Raw genomic sequence first — 18,969 nt, forward strand, 5'->3', positions numbered from 1 at the left:
GAATTTAGAATCACGATAATAAAAATACTAGCTGGAGTTGAAAATAGATTAGAATCCCTTTCTGCAGAGATGAAAGAAGTAAAAAATAGCCAGAATGAAATTTAAAATGCTATAACTGAGCTGCAATCAGCGGATGGATGCAGCAGCGGCAAGGATAGACAAGGCAAAACAGAGAATCAGCGATATAGAGGACAAACTTATAGAGAATAACGAAGCAGAAAAAAAGTGGGAGATTAAGGCAAAAGAGTACAATTTAAGATTTAGAGAAATCAGTGACTCATTAAAAAGGAACAACATCAGAATCATGGGGGTCTCAGAGGAGGAAGAGAGAAATAGGGGTAGAAGGGTTATGTGAGAAAATCATAGCAGAAAACTTTCATAACCTGGGGAAAGACACAGACATCAAAATCCAGGAAGCACAGAGGACTCCCATTAGAGTCAACAAAAACCGACCATCAACAAGGCATATCATAGTCAAATTCACAAAATATTCAGGCAAGGAGAGAATCATGAAAGCAGCAAGGGAAAAAAAGTCCCTAACCTACAAGGGAAGACAGATCAGGTTTGCAGCAGACCTATCCACAGAAACTTGGCAGGCCAGAAAGGAGTGGCAGGATATATTCAGTGTGCTGAATCAGAAAAATATGCAGCCAGGAATTCTTTATCCAGCAAGGCTGTCATTCAAAATAGAAGGAGAGATAAAAAGTTTCCCAGAAAAACTAAAATTAAAGGAGTTTGTGAGCACTAAACCACCCCTGCAAGAAATTTTAAGGGGGACTCTCTGAGGAGAGAAAAGATGAAAATATATATATATATATATATATATATATATATATATATATATATACAAATAAATAAATAAATACCAAAAGCAACAAAAGATTAGAAAGGGCCAGAGAACACCACCAGACTCCAACTCTACAAGCATCATAATGGCAATAGATTCATATCTTTCAGTACTCACTCTAAACATCAATGGACTCAATGCTCCAATCAAAAGACATAAGGTAACAGAATGGATAAGAAAACAAGATCCATCTATACACTGTTTACAAGAGACCCACTTTAGACCTAAAGACACCTACAGATTGAAAATAAGGGTATGGAGAACCATCTATCATGCTAATGGTCAACAAAAGAAAGCCAAAGTAGCCATACTTATGTCAGACAATCTAGACTTTAAAACAAAGACTGTATCAAGAAATGCAGAAGGTCATTATATCATAATCAAGGGGTCTATAGACCAAGAAGACCTAACAATTGTAAACATTTATGCACCAAATGTGAAAGCACCCAAATATATAAATCAATTAATCACAAACATAAAGAAACTCATCAATAGTAATACCATAATAGTAGGAGACTTCAACACCCCACTCACAGCAATGGACAGATCATCTAATCAAAAAATCTACAAGGAAACAATGGCTTTGAATGACACACTGGACCAGATGGACTTAACAGATATATTCAGAACATTACATCCTAAAGCAGCAGTGCACATGGAATGTTCTCCAGAATAGACCATATATTGGGACACAAATCAGCCCTAAGTAAGTACAAAAAGATAGGGATCATACCGTACATATTTTCAGGCCACAATGCTATAAACCTCGAAATCAACCACAAGAAAAAATTTGGAAAGGTAACAAATACTTGGAGACTGAAGAACATCCTACTAAAGAATGAATGGGCTAACCAAGCAGTTAAAGAAGAAATTAAAAAGTATATGGAAGTCAATGAAAATGATAACACCACAACCCAAAACCTCTGGGACGCAGCAAAGGCAGTCATAAGAGGAAAGTATACAGCAATCCAGGCCTTCCTAAAGAAGGAAGGAAGGTCTCAGATACACAACCTAACCTTATGCCTTAAGGAGCTGGAAAAAGAACAGCAAATAAAACCCAAAACCAGCAGAAGACAGGAAATAATAAAGATTAGAGCAGAAGTTAATGCTATCAAAACCAAAAAGACAGTAGAACAGATCAATGAAACCAGAACCTGGTTCTTTGAAAGAATTAACAAAATTGATAAACCACTAGTCAGTTGGATCAAGAAGAAAAAGGAAAGGACCCAATAAGTAAAATCAAGAATGAAAGAGGAGAGGTCACAACCAACACAACAGAAATAAAAACAATAATAAGAGAATATTATGAGCAATTATATGCCAATAAAATGGGCAATCTGGCAGAAATGGACAAATTCCTAGAAACATATACACTACCAAAACTGAAACAGGAAGAAATAGAAAATTTGAACAGACCCATAACCAGTAAGGAAATCGAATTAGAGATCAAAAATCTGCCAAAAAACAACAGTCCAGGACCAGATGGCTTTCCAGGGGAATTCTACCAAACATTTAAGGAAGAGTTAACACCTATTCTCTTGAAACCGTTCTAAAAGATAGAAATGGAAGGAAAACTTCCAAATTCTTTCTATGAAGCCAGCATTATCTTGATTCTAAAAAGGAATCTCCTAAAAAGGAGAACTATAGACTAATTTTCCTGGTGAACATGGATGCAAAAATCCTCAACAAGGTATTAGCCAACCGGATCCAACAATACATTAAAAAAATTATTCACCACAACCAAGTGGGATTTATACCTGGGATGCAGGGCTGGTTCAAATCCGCAAAACAATTAATGTGATTCATCACATCAATAAAAGAAAGGACAAGAACCATATGATCCTCTCAATAGATGCAGAGAAAGGATTTGACAAAATACAGCAACTTTTCTTGATAAAAACCCTCAAGAAAGTAGGGATAGAAGGATCATACCTCGAGATCATAAAAGCCATATATGAATGACCCAACGTGAATATCATCCTCATTGGGGAAAAACTGAGAACTTTCTCCCTAAGGTCAGGAACAAGACAAGGATGTCAACTCTCACCACTGTTATTCAACATAGTATTGGAAGTCTTAGCCTCTGCAATCAGACAACACAAAGAAATAAAAGGCATCCAAATCAGCCAGGAGGAGGTCAAACTTTCACTCTTCGCAGATGACATGATATTCTATATGGAAAACCCAAAAGACTCCACCCAAAAACTGCTAGAACTGATTCATGAATTCAGCAAAGTTGCAGGATATAAAATCAATGCACAGAAATCGGTTGCATTCCTATACACCAACAATGAAGCGACAGAAAGAGAAATCAAGGAATCGATCCCATTTACAGTTGCACAAAAAGCCATAAAATACCTAGGAATAAATCTAACCAAAGGGGTGAAAAATCTATACACTGAAAACTATAGAAAGCTTATGAATGAAAGTGAAGAAGACACACAAAAAAAAAAATGGAAAAAGATCCCATGCTCCTGGATAGGAAGAACAAATATTATTAAAATGTCAATACTACCCAAAGCAATCTACATATTCAATGCAATCCCTTATTAAATTAACACCAGTATTCTTCACAGAGCTAGAAAAAATAATCGTAAAATTTGTATGGAACCAGAAAAGACCCTGGATAGCCAAAGCAGTCTTGAAAAAGAAAACCAAAGCAGTAGGCATCACAATCCCAGACTTCAAGCTGTACTAAAAAGCTGTAATCATCAAGACAGTATGGTACTGCCACAAGAACAGACACTCATTCCAAAAAATAGAAATGGAAGGAAAACTTCCAAATTCACTACCCTAATATCAATACCAGAAAGACTCCACTAAAAAAGAGAACAACAGGGCAATATCCCTGATGAACATGTATGCAAAAATTCTCAGTAAAATACTAGCAAATCTAACCAACAGTACATTAAGTGAATCATTCACCACTATCAAGTAGGATTTATACCTGGGATGCATGGGTGATTCAATATTTGCAAATCAACCAACATGATACACCACATTAATAAAGAATAAGAATCATGCGGTCCTTTCAATGGATGCAGAACAAGCATTTGACAAAGTACAACATCCATTCATGATAAAAACCCTCAACAAAGTAGGGTTAAAGGGGACATACCTCACATAGTAAAAGCCATATACAAAAACACACAGCTAATATCATCCTCAATGGGGGAAAACTGAGATTGTCTTCTATGGTCAGGAACAAAACAGGGATTTCTACTCTCACTACTGTTATTTAACATAGTACTGGAAGTCCTAGCCACAGCAATCAGACAACACAAAGAAATAAAAGGCATCCAAATAAGCAAGGAAGAAGTCAAACTTTCACTATTTGCAGATGACATTATACTCTATATAGAAAACCTGAAAGACTCCACCAAAAAGTTTCTAGAACTGATACATGAATCAGTAAAGTCTCAGGATAGAAAATCAAGGCACATAAATCTGTTGCATTTCTATACACCAATAATGAAGCAGAAGAAAGAGAAATCAAGGAATCAATCCCATTTAAAATTGCACCAAAACCCATAAAACATCTAGGAATAAACCTAACCAAAGAGGTAAAAGTTTTATACTCTGAAAACTAAAAAACACTGATGAAAGAAATTGTAGATGACACAAAGAAATGGAAAAACATTCCATGCTCATGGATTGGAAGAACAAATATTGCTAAAATGTCTATACTACCCAATCTCCACATTTAATGCAATCCCTATCAAAATACCAACAGCATGTTTTGCAGAGCTACAGCAAGTAATCCTAAAACTTGTATGGAACCATAAAAGACCCAGCTAGCTAAGGAAGTCTTGAAAAAGAAAACCAAAGCTGGAGCATCACAATTCTGGACTTTAAGTTATATTACAAAGCTGTAGTAGTCAAGACAGTGTGGTACTGGCACAAAAATTGACACATGGATCAATAGAACAGAATAGGAAACCCAGAAATGAACCCACAACTATATGGTCATTTAATCTTCGACAAAGCAGGAAAGAGTATCCAGTGGAAAAAAGTCTTTCAAAAAATAGCGTTGAGAAAACTGGACAGTTACATGCAGAAGAATGAAACTGGACTACTTTATTACACCATACACAAAAATAGATTCATAATAGATTAAAGACCTAACTGTTAGACAGGAAACCATTAAAATCCTAGAAAAGAACACAGGCAATAACCTCTTTGACACTGTCTACTAGATATGTCTCCCAATGCAAGGGAAACAAAAGCAAAAATAAACTATTGGGACTTCATCAAAGTAAAAAGCTTCTGTACAGTGAAGGAAACAATCAAGAAAACTAAAAGGCAACTTATGGATTGGGGGAAGATATTTGCAGATGACATATCTGATACAGGGTTAGTATCCAAAATACATAAAGAACTTATAAAACTTAACAAATAATCCAGTGAAGAAATGTGCAGAATACATGACTAGACATTTTTCCAAAGATATACAGATAGCCAACAGATACAAGAAAAGATGTTCAACATCATTTATCATCAGGGAAATGCAAATCAAAACTACAAACTGATATCACCTCGCACCTGTCAGAATGGCTAAAATTAACAACACAGAAACAACAGGTGTTGGTGAGGATGCAGAGAAAGGGGAACTGTTACAGTGCTATGGCAATGCAAACTGGTACAGCCACTTTGGAAAGCAGTATGGAGGTTCCTCAAAAAGTTAAAACTAGAACTACTGTATGATCCAGCAATTGCACTACTAGGTATTTACCCAAAGGATACAAAAATACTGATTTGAACACCCAGATGTTTATAGCAGCATTATCAACAATAGCCAAATTATAGGAAGAGTCCAAATGTCCATCAACTGATGAATAGATAAAGAAGATGTGGTGTGTGTGTGTGTGTGTGTGTGTGTGTGTGTGTGTATACAATGGAATATTACTCAGCCATAAGAAAAAAGAATTAAATCTTGCCATTTTTGCCAATGATGTGGATTAAGACAGAGAATATTATGCTAAGCAAAATAAGTCACTCAGAGAAAGACAAATACCATATGACTTCACTCATATGTGGAATTTAAGAAACAAAACAAATGAATGTAGGGGGTATAAAAGAGAGGCAAACCAAGAAATAGACTCTTAGCTAAAGAGAACAAATTGATGGTTACCAGAGGGGAGGCAGGTGGGGGTGATGGTTTAGATAGGTGATGGGGATTAAGGAGGGCATTTGTGACGAACACCAGGTGTTGTTGTAAGTGTTGAATCACTAAATTCTACACCTGAAACTAATATTATATTGTATGTTAACTAATTGGAATTTAAACAAAAACTTGAAAGAAAAATAAATAAAATTACTATATTAATGATAAATTTTTAAAATTTCAGTCCTTTTATGTGTATTGAGCCTTTTAATGGTTTGAGCATACATCTGGGTGAAAGTTTCACATGCAACCTGAAAGAGTATGCATTATTCTTCGTTATGTTCCCTTTTCTTTCTTTATTTTAAAGTTTATTTATTATGAGAGAAAGTGAGGAGGGGAAGGGAAGAGAAAGGACTCTGCACTGTCAGCAAGGAGCCTGACACAGACTCAATCTCACAAATTGTGAGATCATGACCTGAGCCCAAATCAAGAGTCAGTTCCTTAACTTACTGAAACACAGGCACCCCTGTTGTGTTCCTTTTTCTATATATACGTTAATTAAATCAAGTTGTTTGATAGTATTGTTCTGGTCATCTGTGTTTTCTGGCAGAGAGAGGATCCTTTAAATTCTGTCAGTTTCTGTTACATCTATCCTAGGAAATTTTCCATCTTGAAGTCTACTTATTGTTCTGGCCAACCCAGATTTCTTATGTTTATACATTCTGAGTTTTTCATTCTTTTTAACCTATTTGATTTTCTTATACATGTCATATAGGTCTACTTTTGTGTGTAATAATCTCTGCCTTTTAAAATAGTATTCTTAGACCATTTATAGTTAAAATAATTATCAGTATGGCTGTTATTTTCAAATCTACCATTTGCAGTTCATGTGTTAATTGTTCATCTGCACTTCATCCAGTATTCCTCTTTTCTTGCTTCTTTATGATTGTGTATATTTTATATTCACTATTAATTGATGTATTTTATATTTTATAAGATAGTCTTATATTGGATTTATATTAAGCATCTGTACCTTATTACAGTCTAGTCTATTTTCAAATAATATTATACTACTTCATGTGGTATACTTACAAAATATAATTTTTGGACAGAAGCACCTACACATCATAGATGTAGTCTGCCCTTGAGAGACTTATTAAAGAGGTGTGCATTGGCCCTGGTGGGCTTGGTGCCTTTGGGTGGGAAATTCCAGGCTCAGAGAATGGTCTGGATTAAAGAACATGTAGGTGGGTGTATCCTTTTGACCCTGTACACTTTCACCAAATGGAAGGGCAACAGCTAGATGAGGACTGCGGCAAGACTTTCTACGGTTCAAGGCCCAGGGTCTATGGGCAATATTACCTTCTAACTTTGACTATGGTCTTTAGCATTATGTCCTCAATAATTGGTTATATCTCTTCATCAGAGCTTCTAATTTGAGATAGATTTGGAAAAATTTCTCTTGGAATTAACTTCACAGTAAAAAAGTAGAGTGGGAAAGAAGAAAAGGCTAAAAATCTAAGGAACCTTTAGACAAAGTGGTGAAAATATTTGAATTTTCACTGCCTGACAATTTCTCTGGATTAATTACTAGGGTAGTATAATTAACTAATTCATAACTTCATAGAATTATTCTGGTCAGTACCAAAATTTTATGATTCCTTTCTCTTCTTTGGATCTTCCTCCTCTTTTCAAGACCTTCTTCTTTGCATGGGTCTAAATTCCTATTTTCACATATTTCTGTACATCTTTAAATGTCTAAATATTTTCCCCAAATTGAGGCTGTTTCTACTACCACTGAAAATATTAAATTTTTAAAATATTTTTTAATATTTATTTATTTTTGAGAGAGAGAGAGAGCATATGAGTGGAGAAGGAGCAGAGAGAGGGTGACACAGAATCCAAAGCAGGCTCCAGGCTCTGAGCCGTCTGCACAGAACCCAATGCTGGGGCTCGAACTCATGAAGTGTGAGATCATGACCTGAGCCAAAGTCAGTCACTCAACCTACTAAGCCACCCAGGTGCCCCGAAAATATTAAATTTTAATAATTATATTCTGTTTAATTTTATTACCTATTTCATGTAGAAATAATGACACTGGTACTTGGGAGAAGAGAACTCAATTGATTTGTACTAGCAAAATTGGGTTCACACACACACATACACACACACACACACACACACACACACACCATAGTTAAAACCAGTGATTATTTCAAAGAAAATGTTAAAAGTTTTTTTTCTTCCTTAGTTAAATGGGACTGTGCTATCCAAAGAATGACTGCTTCTCTAAACTATGTCTAAACTATGACAAATTTAGGGGCACCTGGGTGGCTCAGTCAGTTAAGTTTCTGACTTCGGATCAGGTCATGATCTCAGGGTTCATGAGTTCGAGTCCTGCATCAGCTCTATGCTGACAGCTCAGAGCCTGGAGCCTGCTTTGGATTTTGTGTCTGCCTCTCTCCTGATCACCTCTGTCTCTCTCTCTCTCTCTCTCTCTCTCTCAAAAATAAATAAACATTAAAAAAAATTTTTTTAAAATCTATGACAATTTTGGCCTAATCACATATTAAACATTTATTAAGTTGTCACATCAGGATAGATCGTGTACCTAATATTAAAAAGGTATGTTCTCTCCTCAAAGAGCTAATGTTCTAAAGTTAAGAGAGGGAGAAATAACATAAACAAACAGAGACAGGAATGGATCCAAACTCAGTAGAGACTCTCTTTATTATAGTTTCCTTTTTTGATCACTCCCTGATTGTGTACAAATAGGCTTTTGGCATGTGAAATTATGTCATTGTTTAAATTGGCAGTTTGGGAAACTGGCTTGACCTGACTCCACCTCTTTCAGCCTGAAGGATAGTCCCATCTTGGGTGGCCTTCCCATCAGAAAAGTGTCTCAGACAGGATGCCAGAGCCTGGTCTGTGGCCTACAGCACAGGAACTTTCCAGAGGCAGCTTTGAGATAACCCATCTCTAACAGCCAGAATATTAGTTGATTCAAAGTGACATGGATTCACTGGAGTCCAGTGGATTTCAGTCTTCACAGTAGAGAGAGAGAGGAAAAAACTTGTTCAATTCATCGTGTAGCATGATTGCTAAATATTCTTGCCAACAGTCTTTTAAAAGTTATAGTTAAAATGTTGATGAAATGTGCAAAGAATACAGAGAATATAAAAAGTGAAGTTAGCCCTGGTGGGAGAGAAACAATGGGGAGAAAACCACTTACGTATAATGATATGACATATAGTCCTCACCCTTTTCTCCCTATTCACAGAAAGGAGATTGCCTTCTAATGCCTTATGAGAAGTTTTGGTAAGAGGAAAAAAATTCTGAGATTGGTAGTGGCCTCCTCTTGGCACTAATTGATCATGAAATCATTTACATTGATCTCCTCAAATATCACGTGCCTAGAAATGGTGCAAACACTGTTCTCCATGCTTATGTCTCCTTGAATTGGTCTGAATTAAACCTCTAACTGGACTAAGGGCTGGTATGTATTTTGCAGCCCATGCCTTTAATAAAACCTTCACCTATTTTTATTGACAGAACTCTACAGGAAAACGCAAGCCTCATGTCAAAGGGACTAAATGTGGGGCTCTATGAAGAGAACGACTGAAAGAAAACTTAGAGGTAGTTGTATATAACCTAGAAGGGAGAAAATGGCTTCTATTTTTTGGATAACCATTAGGTAATTACATCTGTGTGAGCTTACAAGCAGAAACTGAAAACATTCCCATTAAAAGCTTTGTGAGTTCAGTCCACCAGTAGCATCGCTTAGATGGCCAGAAAGAATGTATAGCATAAAGCTAGCAGGAGGGTGTTCCACACTGCAGGATAGAATACTGTCTGATTCTGTTGCATTGAGTCTCCGGAAAATATAGCACCGCTCTGGCATTTCTTGGCTGCAGAGAATCCATGACAGCAATGACCATGGAAATTATCATGGAGTGAGGCAGAGATACTAACTTCTTGCCAAATATCCGTGTGCTCCTCACATTACCCAGTCTCAATGCGATAAAGTGAGACTACTTCTGGTCAATGCTCTGTGAGCAGAAATGACCTATTTATTTTTGGGCCAATGCAAGTCCTTCCAGTATTTCTTTGCCTTAATGACCCTTCAGGCCACTTATTGAGTTGGAAACATTGTAAGATGGTGAAACCTGTTAGATTGGATCTACAAGTCACAACTTAGAGGAGAGTTCCAAGCTATCTCGGGATGGTTGTCAGATCCTCAGAGAATCTGGCATGCTCTTTGAGTAAGAAGGAACTTTTATATGCAAAGCCATTAAAATTTCAGGGTTTGTTTCTGTAGCATAACTGAGTGACTAACATAAGGAGACTATACCAATAGAAGGGAAGAAAAGGTTAAATGCCACACAATAGGTAAATAAATGTGTTCATGAGACATTTGTAGAAATACCTAAAATACTGTTTAGAGACTTTAGAGATATATAAATAACAGGCAGGTTAAGATTTGGTAAAATAAATGTTATTACTATTCATGTATTCCTTCCTCTTAAACCTTATTATGCAGTATATTAGAACTGATAGATCAGAGATGGCTTTTCCATTTCTCTTATTTTATATATGTGCCCCTTAAAACATGAGTGTGAAAAGTTGCTTGCCTAAACCTTCTCAGCAAATTAGTGACAGAAAATGGGATGAAAGGCAGCTTGGGGGTCTAGGAGCCAGGTAGGCATAGTGAAGGCCCTTTACAGATGACTTCATTTTCCAGCTCTCTCAGGTGCTTCCCTCTCAATGTTCTCTTAGTACTTTGCTCTACTGGTACAACTATACTTATACTCTACCGCAATTTGTGAATTCCACAGTGAAATACTTGATTATAGAGATCATTAATCTTTGTCTTCAGTGTCCAACACAGAGACTGCAGCAAAAAATGAATTAAATAAAATTTTATTGAATAAATGAAACTTCAGGTGGTATTAACGCTAAATAAAGTTTTGGGTAGGGTAGTGCTTTGGATATATGGAATATATACATTAAAATTATGTTAAAAAAAATCCACTGATAATATTGGATAGTAGAGCAAAAAATATCTTCTCCAACACTGATAACAGTATATCTCTTACCATTCAGCCCAGAGGTTGGAATTCTCAAAAATAGAGTATACCTTAGTTTGGGTATTAAAGGTATTTAATAAAATAGAAATACAACCTGGGAAAAATGGAATGGCATATAATTAGTTATCTGTTAAAACCTTGGTACAAATTAACCAACCATATAGTCTTAGCAGACATTAGGTTCCTGATGGAATGGGATGTAGTTCATTTTTAAGGAAGTGGGAGCAAGAATACGGACCTATCTGAACAGGTAAGATATCAAAGTGTAGAATCTAGGCCATCGCTTAATGGCTCTATTAAAGTCATGAAGACATGAGAAAGGTGAATATTTTGTCATCATCTTATCAAAATCAATCAGAAAGGTGAATATTCTGTCATCATTTTGTCAAAATTACAAATTAGACCTATATATAAAGTGTCTCATGGATAATTAATTAGTTGCCTTTTTTTCCCCTCATCACTTTCTAATACCTATCTTAAGTTGTAAAGGAAAGGGAGGGAGGAAGGGAGGGAGGAGTTAAATATAAATTCCTTTTTCACATTATATAATATGACGTCATTGAGGTTAAATATATCTTGTTGGCAAATTCACTGCAATATGTTTTGTCAGTCAATGCCTAATACCTTGATAAGATAAATTTGCCTTCAGTTTGTCCCTACCTAATCAAACACAACTTACATTTTCATATCATCTGTATGAAATCATCAGATTGAGATTAGGAAAAATGCAGACTTCCAAGTCAATGTCTGTCCCCTATAAGAAAGGACAGCTGTGTCTTAGCTATGCTAATGTTGATTATTAGATTATTCCTTTCTGTTTCATTTACTTAGGTACCAAATCACTTTGCTATATCCTTAGGTGAGGCAGCAGAGTGCCCTCAATAAAATAAACAACATTTAGATAAACATTAGATAACAACATTATCTAACGTGTGAACATACAGATACCATGCAAACTAAATCAAAAGTCTTTTTTTAATTAATGTTTTAAAGTTTATTTAGTTATTTTGGGAGAGAGAGAGAGAGAGAGAGAGAGAGAGAGAGGAAGCATGAGCAGAGGAAGGGTAGAGAGAAAGGGAGAGAGAGAGAATCCCAAGCAGGCTCTATACTCAGCATGGAGCCTGGTGCAGAGCTCAAACTCTCAAACTGTGGGATTATAACCTGAGCTGAAACCAAGAGTGGAACACTTAACCAGCTGAGACACCCAAGTGCCCCCTAAATCAAAAGTCTTAATGGAAAACAATTTCCTACACTTGCATGACCTTTGTAATAATAGTTTCCTTTTCTTAAAAACAAATAGTTTTATAAACTATGTATGTACTCCTAAATAGTAGAGTTTAGTTTTTCCTGGTTTTAAAATTTCTACAAAAGAAATAAAACTATATTCTCGCATGTCCTATTCTTTTCATTGAATATTGTAAGATTTACCATGTTCTGTGTAGCTATAGTAATATTCTTTGATATGACTATATGCAATTTTATTCATCTTGCTAATGACAGATACTGGTTTCCAGTTTGTTTAAAGCATTATGAACATTTGACAAATGTGGCAAGAAGTTACATATATAAGAACTAAAAATAAGACAAAATTTGGAACAATATTTTAACGTAGTTTCCTCATAGATTTGTTACTGAATCTGGACTGAGAATATGTCCAAATCAATCATGAAATCATCCTAGGAATCATGTAGTCAAATCTTTTACTTAATAGATAAGGAAACAGAGGTCCAAAGAAGATTTGACTTGGTCATAGTGACATAATTATAGAGTCAAGGATGAAAGCCAACTCTCCAACTTAGGTAACACAGAATTCTCTTAATTTTTTATGTTGCCAAATTTCTCCACCAGCACCAGTCTCCACCAGTGTTAAGGAATAAAGACCATCTGAAAACTTCCTGTTAGTCTACCCAAAAAGATCACAGTCCATGGTCAAAAATGGATTAAAAAAATATTGGTGTTATATTTTGAAAAAAATTTTTTAAATATTTTGGGCACCCATTCACCATGAGAGATGTGGCATTGAAAATACTTAAGGAAATCCTTTTTAGATTTTAGATGTAGAGGATTTGTTATAAAATTTTAGGATAATGTTATTTTGCTTTAAAATTTTTTTAAACAAAATTTATATCTTTCCAAGTCATTAGCTATTTAAGGAACAAAACAAAACCAAAATGGTTTGCTCAATATCATATAAAGAGTTGGCCATAAATTGGAAAGAAAAATCAAGCTTTGTGGTTTTTTGTTTTTTTTTAAAGAATGAGAATGCAAAGGAAGAAACACCATTCCAGGAGAAACATTCTGGGTGGCGTATTGGAAAAGACTCTGCAAAGTTCTGTGCAATTAAAAAAAAAAAAAGATAACTTCCTCCCTGACAGTTTGAAATTTCAATATTTTTAGAAAGTGAAAGTTAAAATGTTCTGCTACTTAAACTAAAATTCTGAAACAAGAAAGTAGATTATATCAATACAACTGTCATGGCTTGGGATAAATAAGATATTTATGAGATTATTTCTGCACTTTCTGCACTAGATCATATAACTTGATAGTCAGTGTTGACAATGAGATACTTCTTGTCCTTTTTAGTATGACACATATAGAAAGATGACGTGTCTATAGATTGGCAGCTAAGGGGAGAGACATAGAGTAAAACAAACACATCTATAGAAATCTGTAAGTACCAATGGGAAAGTTGCTGGCAAAAGTCATTGATATAAGGAGCTTAGCCAGTGGATCTTTTTCCTCAAAATGTTTTCACTATGTGTCTCTAGGCAGTGTTGACATTTTTATATTCTACTATATGCATGCTTTTTCTTCATTTGGTTTTGCTTTGGCTTACTCCTAAATAAAATGTAATTCCCTTTCAATTCTTACCTTGAAGTTAGACTTTCCAAATAAAAATATTCTCTTCTGTTTTATTTCCTAAAACAACCTAAGACATAGGGAAGAATAGAGGTTTTACCTTTCTTGAAACTTGCCGTATTCACTTGCAATGCAAATTTCTTAACTTTTTATAATTTATCAACTTCTGTATCATCATCATTACCAAACTATATGACTAGAATCTATTGGGCACTCATTGCATTATACGATTTGACCTCCTGCATTAAAATGGCTATTTTAGCAATGATTTGGAATTTATCTAGATGGTTGAAATATGCATAATTCTTTCAGTTATCCCTGAAATACTGGTGCTACTGAAATACTGCCATTAAATACTGAGATAAAGAGAAGAAAATATCTCACCAATGAGCTTGAAATCACCAAAACATGATGCTAGTCTATTATCCCACAAGTCAGCTAATCTTTGCCTCAGATATAGGAAGAACAGAGAAAAATAAGAACATAATTTGTGATTCAATGTAAACTGTCACATTTTAAGGGACTATATTGTTTGTGAATATAAAAAAGAAACATACAATCTAACGCATGCTTTTATTCTTGGAATGAATATCTAGTGCTGAAATCCTAAAAATACTTTAGTACTGTTGATGTACTTATAAAATAAGGCTTGTGGTAGATGACCAGGAAGAAACGCTGTAGCAAGAAACATGACATTGAATTCAGCTGTCACTAAAGATGTTCAGAGATTAAGCAATATACATGAAAGTGTATGGCACCAATCAGGTAAACTGTAAATATGTGATAGTGTTACAGAATGTGAATTCTGCCCAGTGGGGGGCCCAAATCAAAAGATTTTTTAGTGTAGAATGGTCCACAGCTGCATTAGTGCTCTGTTATCTGAAAGACAAAACAAAGAAAGAAAGAAAGAAAGAAAGAAAGAAAGAAGAAAGAAAAGGAAAGAAAGAAAGAAAGAAAGAAAGATCAGATAATTCAGTAGTATAAAAAAGACATTTACAGAACCATTTCAATCAAAAAGGCTATTTCCTAGGGTACAGGCATTTCATTATATGCCAATTCATTCAGCTGACCCTTTTGTATAAAATTGTTTGACAGCATGGTAGGTGTTCATGGAAAATGAAGAGAAAAACAAATTGCTACAGCAAGAGAGGGAACAGTGGTTTAAGTTTCAGCTTTGAGGAATATGCTAAATCTTCCATGAGATATATGTATTTTTTTTACTCTTCCTCAAAACAATGAAATATCACTCAAGTAAAATATAAACTGTTTAATTAACGTGTTCATGACTTTTAGGTGCATTAATAGACATAATGAGAGCTGAAAATGCGAGATCCAGGAAGAGCTCTTTGATATCCAGACAAGTGGAAGATGGGCTTTAAACCCAAATTTGTAACTCACTCCCTACAAAATCACCAGGAAGTCATAGCTCTGATATGACTGACCTAAAATGGGAGGACCAATGGCCTATTCCTCTGGTTTGTTGTTAGAAGAATTTGTTTCCTTGCAGAGTTTCATCTGTATCCTGAACCCTCCAAAAACAAAGTCAGCCTCTATGGTCCTCCTTCCTGCCCCAGTTAAATTCTTCTGACCCTGTCCCATTTTGAAAGCATTGAAGTTCAAAGGCATACTCTGGCATTGTTTCTTGTTTGTAGAGACCCCACAGACTTTAAGCCCTTTTAACTAATTAACTACTTACTTCCTATCTGCACCATTAGAATAACAGGACAGCTTAATACTGGTTCAAGGAAATAACACTTTATTGCTTCCACAGAGTTGCCACCTAATTGAGTAATGTGGATAAAGTTAAACAAGGGAATGATCATATAAATAAAATTTGCTAAGAGACCAGAACGTAGATGTTCTTGCCACACCCATCCCTGCAAGAAAAGAGCCAGATAATATGTGAAGGGAGACACATATATCAAATCACTATGATGCACCTTTAAGTATCTTACAACTGGGGCGCCTGGGTGGCTCAGTCGGTTGAGCGTCCGACTTCGGCTCAGGTCATGATCTCGCCATCCGTGAGTTTGAGCCCCACGTCCGGCTCTGTGCTGACAGCTCAGAGCCTGGAGCCTATTTCAGATTCTGTGTCTCCCTCTCTCTCTGACCCTCCCCCATTCATGCTCTGTCTCTCTCTGTCTCAAAAATAAATAAATGTTAAAAAAAAATTTTAAACATAAGTATCTTACAATTGTATTTGTCAATTATACCTCAGTATAGCTAAAAAATAATTAAATAGTTAAATTAAACAAATAAAATGGTCTAGAGCTCTCTCATCTCTTGAGGCTACTTCTTCAGGACACTTAGAGGACAATTCAAAAAAACACTGCTATAAAAGGATAGGGAAAAAATGTTTTTAAAAGCTGCAGGTAGCTCCTGACAAGTTTAAAATGTGTTGACTAGAAAAAAAAATATGTGAAAACTAAATGACTATGTTATCAATTCATTAAAAAAAAATAAATTGAGAACAAAAGAAATTACAAGAAGAAAAAGTTCATGCATAGCAGACTTTCCTTTTTGTTTTTCTTTTTTTCTCTTTGAAATCTTTCTCCTCCCTATATTTCCTCCCACTCTGGAGAATTTCTCTAATGATATTTGTTGTATTTTGGTGGCCCAGGACCTGATCTCCTTCTGGTGTTTGTGGAGTCCTCTACTCTGTGCAATGGTGAGAAGATGGCCTGTAACCTAATAGCCAGACAGGTCAGATGCTTGCTTCCCATGCTCCCCAGAGCTTTGGTACGGTCTTTGGGAGCAGCCAGATATACTTTCTCCATCTCAGAATAAGATGCAAGATGTTCATAGCCCAGAGAAGTAAGTGCAGTAGATAAGCTACTATAATGGGGACAAGACCCGTTCAGAAATGTCCTGTCCTCCCAAGGCCACTATTTCTTTTTTTTTTTTTTAATATGAAATCTGTTGTCAAATTGGTTTCCATACAACACCCAGTGCTCATCCCAACAGGTGCCCTCCTCAATACTCATCCCTCCCACTGCCCCCTCCCCACCATCAACCCTCAGATTGTTCTCAGTTTTTAAGAGTCTCTTATAGTTTGGCTCCCTCCCTCTCTGACTTTTTTTTTCCTTCCCCTCCCCCATGGTCTTCTGTTAAGTTTCTCAGGATCCACATAAGAGTGAAAACATATGGTATCTGTCTTTCTCTGTATGACTTATTTCACTTAGCATCACACTCTCCAGTTCCATCCACGTTGCTACAAAAGGCCATATTTCATTCTTTCTCATTGCCATGTAGTATTCCATTGTGTATTTAAACCACAATTTCTTTATCCATTCATCAGTTGATGGACATTTAGGCTCTTTCCATAATTTGGCTATTGTTGAGAGTGCTGCTATAAACATTGGGGTACAAGTGCCCCTATGCATCAGCACTCCTGTATCTGTTGGGTAAATTCCTAGCAGTGCTATTGCTGGGTCATGGGGTAGACCTATTTTTAATTTTTTGAGGAACCTCCACACTGTTTTCCAGAGCGGCTGCGCCAGTTTGCATTCCCACCAACAGTGCAAGAGGGTTCCCGTTTCTCCACATCCTCTCCAGCATCTATAGTCTCCTGATTGTTCATTTTAGCCATTCTGACTGGAGTGAGGTGATATCTGAGTGTGGTTTGGATTTGTATTTCCCTGATGAGGAGCGACGTTGAGCATCTTTTCATGTGCCTGTGGGCCATCTGGATGTCTTCTTTAGAGAAGTGTCTATTCATGTTTTCTGCCCATTTCTTCACTGGATTACTTATTTCTCAGGTGTGGAGTTTGGTGAGTTCTTTATAGGTTTTGGATACTAGCCCTTTGTCTGACATGTCATTTGCAAATATCTTTTCCCATTCCGTTGGTTGCCTTTTAGTTTTGTTTATTGTTTCCTTTGAAGTGCAGAAGCTTTTTATCTTCATGAGGTCCCAATAGTTCATTTTTGCTTTTAATTCCCTTGCCTTTGGAGATGTGTCAAGTAAGAAATTGCTGCTGCTGAGGACAGAGAGGTTTTTTCCTGCTTTCTCCTCTAGGGTTTTGATGGTTTCCTGTCTCACATTCAGGTCCTTTATCCATTTTGAGTTTATTTTTGTGAATGGTGTGAGAAAGTGGTCTAGTTTCATTCTTCTGCATATTGCCGTCCAGTTCTCCCAGCACCATTTGTTAAAGAGGCTGTCTTTTTTCCATTGGATATTCTTTCCTGCTTTGTCAAAGATGAGTTGGCCATATGTCTGTGGGTCCAATTCTGGAGTCTGTATTCTATTCCATTGGTCTATGTGTCTGTTTTTGTGCCAATACTATGCTGTCTTGATGATTACAGCTTTGTAGTAGAGGCTAAAGTCTGGGATTGTGATGCCTCCCGCTTTGGTCTTCTTCTTCAATATTACTTTGGCCATTCGGGGTCTTTTGTGGTTCCATACAAATTTTAGGATTGCTTGTTCTAGTTTCGAGAAGAATGCTGGTGCAATTTTGATTGGGATTGCATTGAATGTGTAGATAGCTTTGGGTAGTACTGACATTTTAACAATATTTATTCTTGGATCTTCTTCAATTACCTGCATAAGCTTTCTATAGTTTTCAGCATACAGATCTTTTACATCTTTGGTTAGGTTTATTCCTAGGTATTTTATGCTTCTTGGTACAATTGTGAATGGGATCCATTTCTTTTTTGTCTTTCTGTTGCTTCATTATTAGTGTATAAGAATGCAACTGATATCTGTACACTGATTTTGTATCCTGCAACTTTGCTGAATTCATGTATCAGTTCTAGTAGACTTTTGGTGGAGTCTTTCGGATTTTCCATGTATAATATCATGTCATCTGCAAAACAGTGAAAGCTTGACTTCATCTTTGCCAATTTTGATGACTTTGATTTCCTTTTGTTGTCTGATTGCTGATGCTAGCACTTCCAACACTATGTTAAACAATAGCGGTGAGAGTGGACATCCCTGTCGTGTTCCTGATCTCAGGGAGAAAGCTCTCAGTTTTTCCCCCATTGAGGATGATATTAGCTGTGGGCTTTTCATAAATGGCTTTTATGATGTTTAAGTATGTTCCTTCTATCCAGACTTTCTCGAGGGTTTTTATTAA

This window comes from Panthera tigris, chromosome A1, assembly GCF_018350195.1.
Source record: "Panthera tigris isolate Pti1 chromosome A1, P.tigris_Pti1_mat1.1, whole genome shotgun sequence".
NCBI classification, from domain to species: domain Eukaryota; kingdom Metazoa; phylum Chordata; class Mammalia; order Carnivora; family Felidae; genus Panthera; species Panthera tigris.